At 48.0% G+C, this 10,809-nt stretch overlaps 1 pseudogene across 1 annotated transcript; it reads left to right on the forward strand.

Moving 5' to 3' along the window:
- The first annotated feature begins 432 nt into the window (after positions 1-432).
- LOC311201705 lies at positions 433-9,758 on the forward strand (annotated as a pseudogene). Its single transcript has 2 exons — positions 433-683; positions 9,156-9,758. The product of its transcript is annotated as an uncharacterized misc_RNA (transcript).
- The last annotated feature ends 1,051 nt before the right edge of the window (positions 9,759-10,809 follow it).

The raw sequence follows: 10,809 nt of genomic DNA on the forward strand, positions 1-10,809 counted from the left end.
TGGGGAGTTTCCAAAGTGTATTTTTTCAGAAGTGCCTTTTGTGCACTCAGGGCAATTTCAGCAGAACACTCCAGATCCAAACCCACCACTGGCTCTAGTTTTGCTGGAATCTGTAGAGTGGGTTTAATTGTTTGCTCTTGCTCACATTTTGGGAAGTGTGTTATCAGTGCTGTAGGACAAGGGTTGGCAACTTCTTACAGCTCCTATGCCAGACTGTATTTTTCTTTTCCAAATTAGCGGCTAGGTGTGCCAATGCTGGGTTTTGCTGCCTCTCCAAGAGGCAAGATGCCATCCATCTGTGGCATTTTTCATCTGTGAGGCTCTCAGCTCCTGCTGAATGCAGCCCTCAAGAAGTGGGAGGCAGAAACTGGGAGCCATTGCCTCTTCCTTGAGCCTTTCCAGTTAGTGCCGATCCCAGTGCCTGCCCCAAACATGCCATTCAGAACCTATCCAAGTGGGGTGCAACCTCAGTGCTCAGGGCAGAGCCTTCTGCTTACTGCTTTCATCCCACACATGGGATCTTCAGGTTGCTTTAGGATCACTTTTCTGAAAAAGTAATAGTTTCTCTCTCCTGTCTTTCCTAGGTTTCCCTGTCCTCTAGGTGCCAGTGAGATTCTTGTCCTTCTACAGATTGCTGTGCTCCGCAGAGGCTTCCTGAAGCATCTTGCGTGACCTTGGAGGAGGTAAGGGAGAGAACAGCACCTCACAACAAGGACAGTAGTAGACAATTATATAAGAGGAAAGGCTCTAAATGTGGGAAGCCTGATATCATGAGCTAATGGATTTGCCTGCAGCCAAACTCCTTGGGTGCTGCTTGGTGAGATGCATTTTGTGAAGGACCTTTCCGTTACATGGGCATCACACCCTGTGCTCTCCCAATGCCGGCTGTGGACATGTCTGCCCAAGAGCCCAGCCAGTTGCCATCACACCCTCAGCAAACCCTCACAAACACTTGGGATGTCAGAGTGTGAGCTAGCTCTTTGCCTGTTGCTAGTGAGACTGGCTTCTACATAACACCCCCAGACTGAGTCACCACACATTTAAAGTGCTTCTGAGGAGGTAAAATCCTCAAGCCGGGGAATGACTTGAGGTGTCCATGGTTAAAATGGTTCTCTGTTGTAAAAAAGCAGGTTTACTACGTCTCATTGTGAACAACAACATCTAATTACAAGTCACAGATTCACCACAAATACTATTTAATAACAGATTTCTACCACACTTCATCCAGAGTGAAGCAACACGTTGCGGGTAGGTAAACGCGTGATGCACAGCAGAAGGAAAGCACTTTTTGGCTCAGATCAAAGAGGAATGGATTCTAGGCCCCCACTCAGGGCTGCAAACTCTGGCTGGTGTGTCCTCCAGCTGACAGCACTGGTTGTTTCATTTAATTCAGCAGATGGTAGGGGGAAAAAAAAAAATATGGTGTGTGCCACACCATGATTTTAGTTAAACTTTAAAAGGCTGCTCAGAAATATATAACACTGCAATAAACACTGAGGCAATAAAACTAAACAAGTAAGATTTGCAACTTCCCCTTAGCAAACTCCAAACCGGATGTTAATTTTTTGCTGTTTGATATAAACCAAAAACAATCCAGCAACAGAAGAGGAATCAAAAGAACCGGAGATACAGTAACACCCCTCTCCCTCCCTGCTGCAAGGGCTGAAAGGGGGAAGTTTCTGTGCTTGGCTAAAGGGCTGTTACTGGTCAGCAGTTTAAGCTGTATTTTTAGGAGCAAGATAGCAAGTTTCCTATAAAGCTGACGTGCAGAGGGGTCAGTAACTCCAGGCTGAGGGCTTTGCACTAAGATTTTTTGCTGTTTTCTCTGGAGCTCCAGGTGCAAAGTTCTTTGGCAGGAACAAGGAAGTGAGCTGGGACGGCGCCTTCCCCTAAATACAAATGCGAGAGGACCTTGACCCCCGCATTACAGCAATATTTATTCAGCATCGGACCCGGGGGCAGGGAAAGGGCTTCGGCTCGGGCCCGGCCGGGAAGCAGGGTGGGAACGGCGAGCAGAAGCCGCTTCGGGCCACCCCAGCCCCGGCAGCGGGCTGCCGTGCGTGGCCGGTGGCCGAGCACCCTCTGCCGGGGACCGAGAGGCGACGAGCTCCAGCCCCCTGTCCCGAGCCCTAGGGAAACCCACCGAAGGGACCTGAATTTTACAGCGTTCCCCATCTTCCTTTCGAGCCTGGGAGGATTACAAGTGATTTTTATAGTAGGAGGTGATGATGTTATCCCCTGGCTCGCTTAGCTTGGGCTTCACGAAAAAAACACCACAAATAGCGATTCAAAAGAGGAGCAAACGCTCCTACAAGTGCCTTCTTGCCAACAGACAGCTTCTTCCCTTAATTAAGTGAAAGAACATCATTTTAATACAAATGGCCGCTGGGGAACAAAGTGAAGTTCCCACAGTCGGTTCTTTGCTGATACAATTATATACTGAACCCCAGCACAGGACTGGGAAGAGAAAATCTGAGGAGAAGGAAAACAGTCTCCATGTAGAATCGTTAGGGAAAACCATGACCTGCTCTCCCCTGGCAGCACTAACCCCAAGTGTGAAGCTGCTCACAAATGGCAGCGTTAACAGGGTAACTAAACATGGTTATTATCCACCTCGTAGCACTTTCAGCCTAAGTACCACTTGGCTAATTTCAGCCTTCCCACTTCTTCCCCTGGAAATAAACTATTAGGACCTATTTATCGAAGTTCAGGGGTTTAAATTAATTTCCCCCTTTACTACAGCTGGTTTTAGTGGTTGATTACTGTTTGTTGGCCCAGGCAATCCTTTGCCAGCTGGCTGTGGCTTTTATTAGCTCTTTTAAGAAGACTTGATTTAGAGCTCACAGCTACGTTACAAGGACAGCAGCTCTGTAATGCAGACCCTCCAGAGAAGAGATAATTAGGACCCATGGAAAAAAAATGGTGTCTGATTCTTTGAACAAAAAAGCTCTTGTTTAAGGAATGTGGTGCTGTAGGCTAATATTTAACAGCAGTCTCCCTTCTCTCACTCAGAACTGGTGTGTGTGATTAGACCCTGTCCTCCATCAGATACACTGGGTATTATTTTCTGGGAGCATCTCTCAAAATGGAGGAATGCTGCCCTGTAGCAAGCACGGGATGTATCTTGGGAATTGTATTTCTCAGCAGGCAGGGCAGGAGGTGCTGGTGGAAGGACGCAGTGAAGCAGGAAGAGAGCTGAAGAGGTGCTGAGAAGGCTCTTGTACAGGGGCGGGGGAGGAGAGAAACAAACATTGCAGAGAACAGGAAAAACGATGTGCTGGGAAATGATTAATCCACCCCAAAGGCCCTTGCTAAGAAGTGGTGGGACAAGCTCGCTGACTTTTGGCAGCCAGGAGCTACTTCTGCTCCACTCTCAACTCCCGTCTTGCAACCAGATGTGTTTAAGCACATCTTCACCCCCTTCCTGCCCCAGACACCACATCCCCCCGGTGTCCTTCACTGCTCCTGGCAGCTCCCTGGCAATCCATCCCCTCCTAGATGTGTGTTTTATGGCCTCCCCCTGTCCCTCCACCTCCAGTACATGTGTCTCAAGTGAACAGGAGCACACACAATCCAGGCTGAGGAAAGGGGTCGGGCATCAAGTTTAAGAACTGCTGCTCTGTATCCTGTTGTTTTCCTACTGGGATTGTTCCAGCTTCCTGCACTGTCTTATCTAGAGCTGAAAAGCCAAAGATCTCATATTTATTTGCTTTGTGTGTGCCCTAGGTTTCTAATTGTGAAATAGATGTTGGAAGACTTAAGAGAAACATAGCTAGGACTATAACAGGGCGGAGGGACAGGAACACAGTGGTTAAAGGGCTTTCAGTGCCCATACAATTAGCTGCTTTATTTAGTTACCCTGCTTGCATAAGCCTGTGTGTGTCACAGAGGGTTTCTAAGAACCTTCAGCATACCTAAATGCTACACAGAGCCCACTGAAGTGTAAAATTCAGGTGTTTACAGTCTCAGGTGACTTCAGGTACCTGTGTTAGACAGATCTTGTGAGATAATCACTTTTAGAAAATACTGAATATGTTTCCCCCACCCCCCACAGGGGCTCAAACTAGACACAGGAAAGTCTTAAAAGGGAATAAGCATTTCCATGCTTTCCATTTCCAGTCAGCCTTGAGTTTAAGAGCTCCACTGAAATGCTGTAGACTTCTTTGAAATAGCTTCTCTGACCACATTTTCTTGAATACAGAAGATAAGCATAGACATCTTGCAAGCTGACTACATAGCTCAGATGCATGAGATAGCAAAATCTTGTAGATTTTTTAAAAAACCCCAAAACTTCATGAACTCACTTAACTACAGATTATATCAGCACACTAAATTCCCTATGGGTTAAAAAAAAAACCCCAAAACATTTACCATACAGCTTTGGAATGTCCTGTTTTTCTGCACAAAGGTGTGAGTCCTGCATACACAGTGTCCATTATCAGATGGGAGCCTCTCCTGGAAAGATAATTAAAATGCTGCATCAATCAAGGGTTCAAAACAAAAACCAACTCCCCAACTACACACACACACACACACATACACACACACACAGGGGAATCCTGGGTTTGCTGGAAGCAGGTAAAACCTCTGGCAATGCTTGAGGTGGGGTTTTGATGTTGAAGAGGTGAGCAGCTTTTGTGGATAAACAAAGGTTTTTCACCACTTAGTTGTAACTTCAGTTCAGGCTCATTCCACTCCACAGTTTCTTTGGAGGTTTCTTACTCTCAACTGATGCAAATGCATGAGCAGAAGTGGGTTGAAGAAGAGTCTTTAGTTGATTACCAGACCTTTTATTTGGAATGGAATATCAAGAGAAAAAAGGCTTTATCCCAAAGAGATCAGGAAAAGGAAGACATGTGCTTGGAGATAAGGAGAGATAAAAGCATTCCATTTAACCAGGCCTGTGATAGAAATCAAGATGTCCATCTGCCAAGTCAGTAATTTCATGGCCTTATGACCATGCTGAGCTTCCGTTGCTGTTACCTTTTCCCACACTGACTGTAAGCACCAAGCTATTGGCAGGAAAGTTCCTTCTCCTTTGTCACAGCAGCACAGCCCTTTAGGGAGGAGTTGAAGAGAAAACTGCCTTTGACTTCAGAAAGGGGAACTGACGTTCAGCTTTCTGAGGCCTGGGAAGAGGCTGCTCATTCCTTGTGCTTGGAAGGTTTGAAGACAGGTTAGATGAACACCTGGGCAGAGCTCAGTTTTCTGTGAGGACTGAGGACAGTGAGGCCATTTGAGGGGACTTCCAACCCTGTTTTCAGTGGTTTGTTAGGAGGGAGATCATGGTGGCAGTAGATCCTATACAACGCCTAGTTTAACAGAGATCAAGAGCTCACAATGCATTTGCTGCTTTAAAACAGGGGGGTTTGGGTCTGATTTTGGTATTTCATCTAGAAGAGTCTTTGGAAATCCCAGCTCTGCAGGTTTCACAAGCTAGAGTGTGCTTTAGAGAGGCTAAAATTACCCATGCTATCATTAGAAAGCTGTAAGAAGGGACATAAGGATTGATGCTAGCATAGGGGCAGAAGGGCCTCCTAGAGCTGGGCTGCCCTGCAGCAGTTTCACCCCAAACAGGAGCAGTTCTGATGCCTGCTGTTCCTTCCCCATCAGGAAGCACAACTGACATGCAGTGAGAGATCTGACCTGCTCTTTTCTCTTTGAAAGGGACATTGAGTTCCCTGACCTGTCTTCTGAGGTTAGAGAGGGCTCTTGTACGCTCTCCTTTTGTTTCCTTTCCTCATGGGGTTGTGCTTCCCCTAAGAACCCAATGCTCATAAATTGTTCTGTGGGTGTTTGGCAGCGTGGTCGTTTCCCACCGTGGCACACAGGCTGCCTCGTGCTGAGCAGCTTGGAAGCCCAAACCATTTTCCTGGCTATTTTTTTTTTTAGGTTTTCTTTTCCCATTTCCTGCCTGGAACAATTAAACTTTTGCCCATAGATTTTTGTATGCTTACTCACTTCAGCTTTGCATCCAGCAAATCATGTTTATCTTTGGCACCAGCAGATCGAAGCATTCACTTCAAATTCAGCACGTGGGTATGTACGTGGCCAGCTGCAGCCTTGGAGCTCTGCAGCCTGTTCCTCTGCTGCCCCTCAGCTCTGCAAGCTGGGAATCAGCTAAGCAGGGTGTTTGTGAGACACTTGCAGAGGGCTCCTCCTTGGGGCAGGAGCTTGGACAAGAGGCAGTTCCACCATCACCAGATTTTGTTGGGCTCAATCCCCGCTCTGGGGATGGTGAGGATGGGGGTATGGGAAAGAAGAAGGTAGATGCCCCCACCATCCACAGCCTTGGGGCACCCCAGGTGACTGAGAGGGTAAAGCCCTTCCACCCCATGGTTCCACATCCTCCTTTCCCATCACAGAAGCTGGCTGAGCTCTGCAGCAGCTGCCACACTTCACCCCACACATGGGGCTGGTGGCTTCCCCTGGGCAGCACAGTCAGGCACGCTCATACTTTCCTTCCTCTTCCTCCAGGCAGGGCTCCTCAGCCTCACCAGGGCCTCTCCTCACACAGAGCTGGTAAGCACAGCCAGCAGTGGACAGGCACTGAAGGCAGCGGGTGTAGCCTCTGCCTTAGACTGGTGCACACACAACAGGGCTCCTGCAGAACGGCGGTTTCCTGCCTGTGCACCAACAGGCTTTCCCTCAGTTTAACTGACATCCTCATGAAACAAATCCCTGCAGACAAAGACCACACTCACAGATTACAGAGCAGCCCTGCTCCCATCTTCCACAGCTCGCTCTGAGAACTGGAGTGTGCAGAGCAGGAGATCCACGGGCTCCAGCTGACGTACCCGGTGAGGACGTGTGCTCGCGGTGTGCTGGGCTGTCCGCACATGCGTGCTCAACTTCAGAGCCAACAATACCTGTTCTCACCAGGGAGCTGAGTCACGTTCAGGCCAGAGCTGCTCAGAGAACCAGTTTAGACAAGATTCCTGGGGCTGGTGCTTTCAGTCTGGCATCTTTTCACCGCCACTACACGCAAAGCTTGTCATTAATAATAGACTAGGATGTCTGGAGCACAGACTGCCATTACCAACGTGAACGGGTGCACTATCACATAGCATAGGACCTGGGTGTCATGGTGGGTGAGAAACTTCCCATGAGCAGCAGTGTGCTCTTGCAGCTTGGAGGGGTGATGGGATCCTGGGCTCCACCAGCAGAGGGGTGGCAGCAGGGACAGGGAGGGGATTGTCCCTCTCTGCTCTGCCCTCCTGAGGCCCCAGCTGGAGTCCTGTGTCCAGAGCTGGGGCCACCAACACAAGAAAGATGTGGGGCTGTTGGAGAGGGGTCAGAGGAGCCACAAAGATGCTCAGAGGGCTGGAGCAGCTTCCCTATGGAGAGAGGCTGAGGGAGCTGGGCTGGGTCAGCCTGGAGAAGAGAAGGCTGTGGGGGGACCTCATTGCAGCCTCCCAGTCCCTGGAGGGAGCAGAGAAACAGGAGGGGAATCAGCTTGTTCAAAGGGGAGATAATGGCAGGACAAGGGGGATGTAGTAAAACTAAAGGTTTAAATTAGATGTTAGGGGGAAAATTTTTTACAGAGAGAGTGGTGAGGGGCTGGAACAGGCTGCCCAGAGAGGGGGTGGGTGCCCCGTCCCTGGGGGTGTTCAAGGCCAGGTTGGCTGGGGCCCTGGGCAACCTTGTGTAGCTCCAGGCCTGGAGGTTGGTGTCCCTGCCTGTGGCAGGGGGTTGGAGCTCTGTGACCCTTGGGGTCCCTTCCAACCCATCCCAGGCTGGGATTCCATGATTCTATGATAGCATCGTAGGGCTTCCTGGCTCTCTTGCTGCATGTATGTTGACAGGAGGTTGCGTGACTGATTGTTCCTTAGTGTGTTACACAGAAACAGTGATGACTTTCTAGACCACTACACTGACCATTTCAAAACAGAAGGGAGAATTTCAGATTTACTCTCTAATACACACGTTGCACATGCCCATAATTCTCTGGTTAGGAAACTACCTCCTCTTTTTACTATTTGAGGAGTCAGATACTGTCAGAATCTGAACTAGCTTTGCTATTTCTGGTACTTCTCTTTTTGCAGCACGCTATCTGGAGAAGTAAAGGTTGCTAACCACAGCCTGTGATCAGAGTGCTGGTGCTGAAAGGAACATCTCCCAGAGTCTGGTTTTTAAAATCCTATTTTCAGTATTTATATTTTGGTTTAACTTTGATCTGTAGGCTGCAGAGACTAATCCTGCAAATATTTACACAAGTCAAGCTTTCTATATATAGGGCGTGCGAGCTCAGTGAGAGCTCACCTTAATGAAGGAGCATTTATTTTGGACTAGGCACTGAAAGATTCAGTTGCATCTGCTAGCCAGGTGCTTTTTAACATCTATACACACACAGACATGATTATTTTAGGTTCTGAGAGAGAAAGAGTATTCAAACAGTCACTTACTGATCTCCACCCACGAGAAGGCTCAGGGAGACAGAAAACAGCAGCATGGTGAGGGTTCTTTTATAGCATCAACCACAGACAAGTGTTTCTAACAAATCAATTACAGCATTGAAAGTTCTAGACTTTTAGCAAACAGGTTTCAGAGATGTGGGTGCAAGGTCCAGCTTTTATGTTCTGAAAAGCATCCCTAAACTAGCTGCTTCCTAAATCCAATTCCAGTCAGCCAAAGGAACTGATTCCTGACACATTCCCACATGGTTTTCCATAAGGGAGTACAGAGCTGGCCACAGGTACCCACTTGCTCACATCCCAAGCCTCAGACTTGCAGAGGGCACTGTGCTTGAGCAAGTTACCCTCCCATTAGCCCAGCTGCGGTCGCTGCAGGGGTGGCTCAGCCAGAGCCTTAATCTTGGTTACTCTGTGGATTTAGAACAGCTGCTGTGCCCTGCCTCAGGTACTTAGGGTGAGGTACTTGATCAGGATTTGGAGCCTGCAGGTACACATAAATTATGTCTGGAATAAATTCATCATTCCAGGACCATTCCCACAAACTACCCTCCAGGTCTTCAAAGTGGACGAGCTTGTTTATTTGTTTTAAGGAATGAACCAATTGTTTTTTAAAAAGAATCATTAGAGGGATCATTGAGCTACAATTATTGGTCTCTGGGGGTGGGGTTAGAGACAGGCTCCAGGACTGCTATTGCATGTGCATCCTCTTTGACTTAAGTTCTCTCCAATGTGCTTTTACAGAATGAGAGTGTTGGTGATGGAGGTACAGCGATGACATTTCATTTCTCATGGATTTCAGCAGTCCTGTGACCTGGGCACACACTCATGGGACCATATGCAGTCAAATCCCAGTCTTGGAAGTGGTGCAGAACGTGGGCCACCCTACCATGGACAACTGTCCTCTGGATGTGTGGGGTTGAACACATGTATCTCTGGAGAAATGAGAAGAGAATGAAGCTGTGGTAATGAGAAAGAGATGGTATCTCCTGAGGCTTCATTGAGGGAAGCTGATTTAGATGAAAAGAGGTTCAGGACCACCCCATCTTTTGTGAGGGCTAGAGCAGATGCTGTCAGCACAGGGTCATGTAGAGAGGATCTCCAGGGGTCACTCAGCAGAAAGACAACACAGTCTACATAACAGATAATGAACCATCACCTAGGGAAAAGAAACATGGCAACTCCACTGAGTCAGGCTTTGCAGCAGAGCAGCATTCAGCAGTGTCTGGTGGTGGAGTCAAAACCAACATGCAGAAGGTGAAGGTAGAAAGCAAGGAAGATCTGCAGATCCCTGATGAAGAACAGTGCCTGTCAGAAGAAAATGATCAAGGAGGCAGAATGAACTAGAATATTCTGTCAGGATCACCAGCTAAAGGTAGAGCCCTGGTGCATCTGCAAATGCATCACAATTGGAAGATGGCATTTAGCAAGCTGACAACCACCCAAACATCTGACTTTCCCTCCCTAGGACAGCCACCCCTAACTCCAGCCTGCTGTCTGACCCCCCCCCCCCCCCCATCAGCAAATCAAGACAGCCTGGACAGCAGGGTGTGTTTGTCAATAAACGTTGTGTTTCCCAAAATATTAAAGGGTGTGTGTGGGGAGGTGAGTTTGTATAGCTGCCAAAGTCTGTAATGTAGCATCCAGATAATGCCTCTGAGCAGGGACACTTGGTTTCTGTTAAGATCCTTTGTTGTCCCTTTTAAGCCATCAGCCCTTCAGTAGATAAAGCAGTCAGCAAGGTACCCAATGTGTACTTGGCTGTGGCCCAGCTTTAACTCCCTGTAAGAAGCTGGAGCCAGAGATGGGAACTCGGGTCTGTAGAGGCAAAAATAAGAGGAAGCAGCTTTTAAAGCACTCAGAACAGTTTTTTAAAGCACTCAAAACACACAGTTTCTCCAAACTGCACCAAATTCAATGGCAAAACCCCCAGAACCTGCAGTGGGAGCAAAGTTTCAACCCTGCACACTGAATTCCACGAGCTAAACAAGCTGCTTTAGTACCTTTAGGAACTTTAAGATATTCATACATGCTGTCCTTGGGATCCTCCCAGAGCAGGGAGTTATAATTGCTCAAACACTAATGAGCAAGGTATGCAGCTTACTAGGCAACTTCCAATCCTGAGGTTAAGCTGTGCAAAGAGCCTGTTTTAAATGAATCCATATAGAATTGATCAGAGAGTGCTTTGGGTTGGAAGGGACCTCAAAGATTCCAACCCCACCACCACCCCTGCCATGGGTAGGGACACCCTCAACTAAATCAGGCTGCCCAGACTTCTTATTGATAAGAATATGCTGTTTGATGAAGATTTGAGAAGCCTGCCCTAAACCAGGCACCATCCATGCAGGAAGAGCCACCAGAGAATGAAGTTAGGCTAGTCTTTTGCAAGCCCTGGGGA

The sequence above is a fragment of the Gallinula chloropus genome (genome assembly GCF_964237585.1).
Source record: "Gallinula chloropus genome assembly, chromosome: 28".
Lineage (NCBI taxonomy): Eukaryota > Metazoa > Chordata > Aves > Gruiformes > Rallidae > Gallinula > Gallinula chloropus.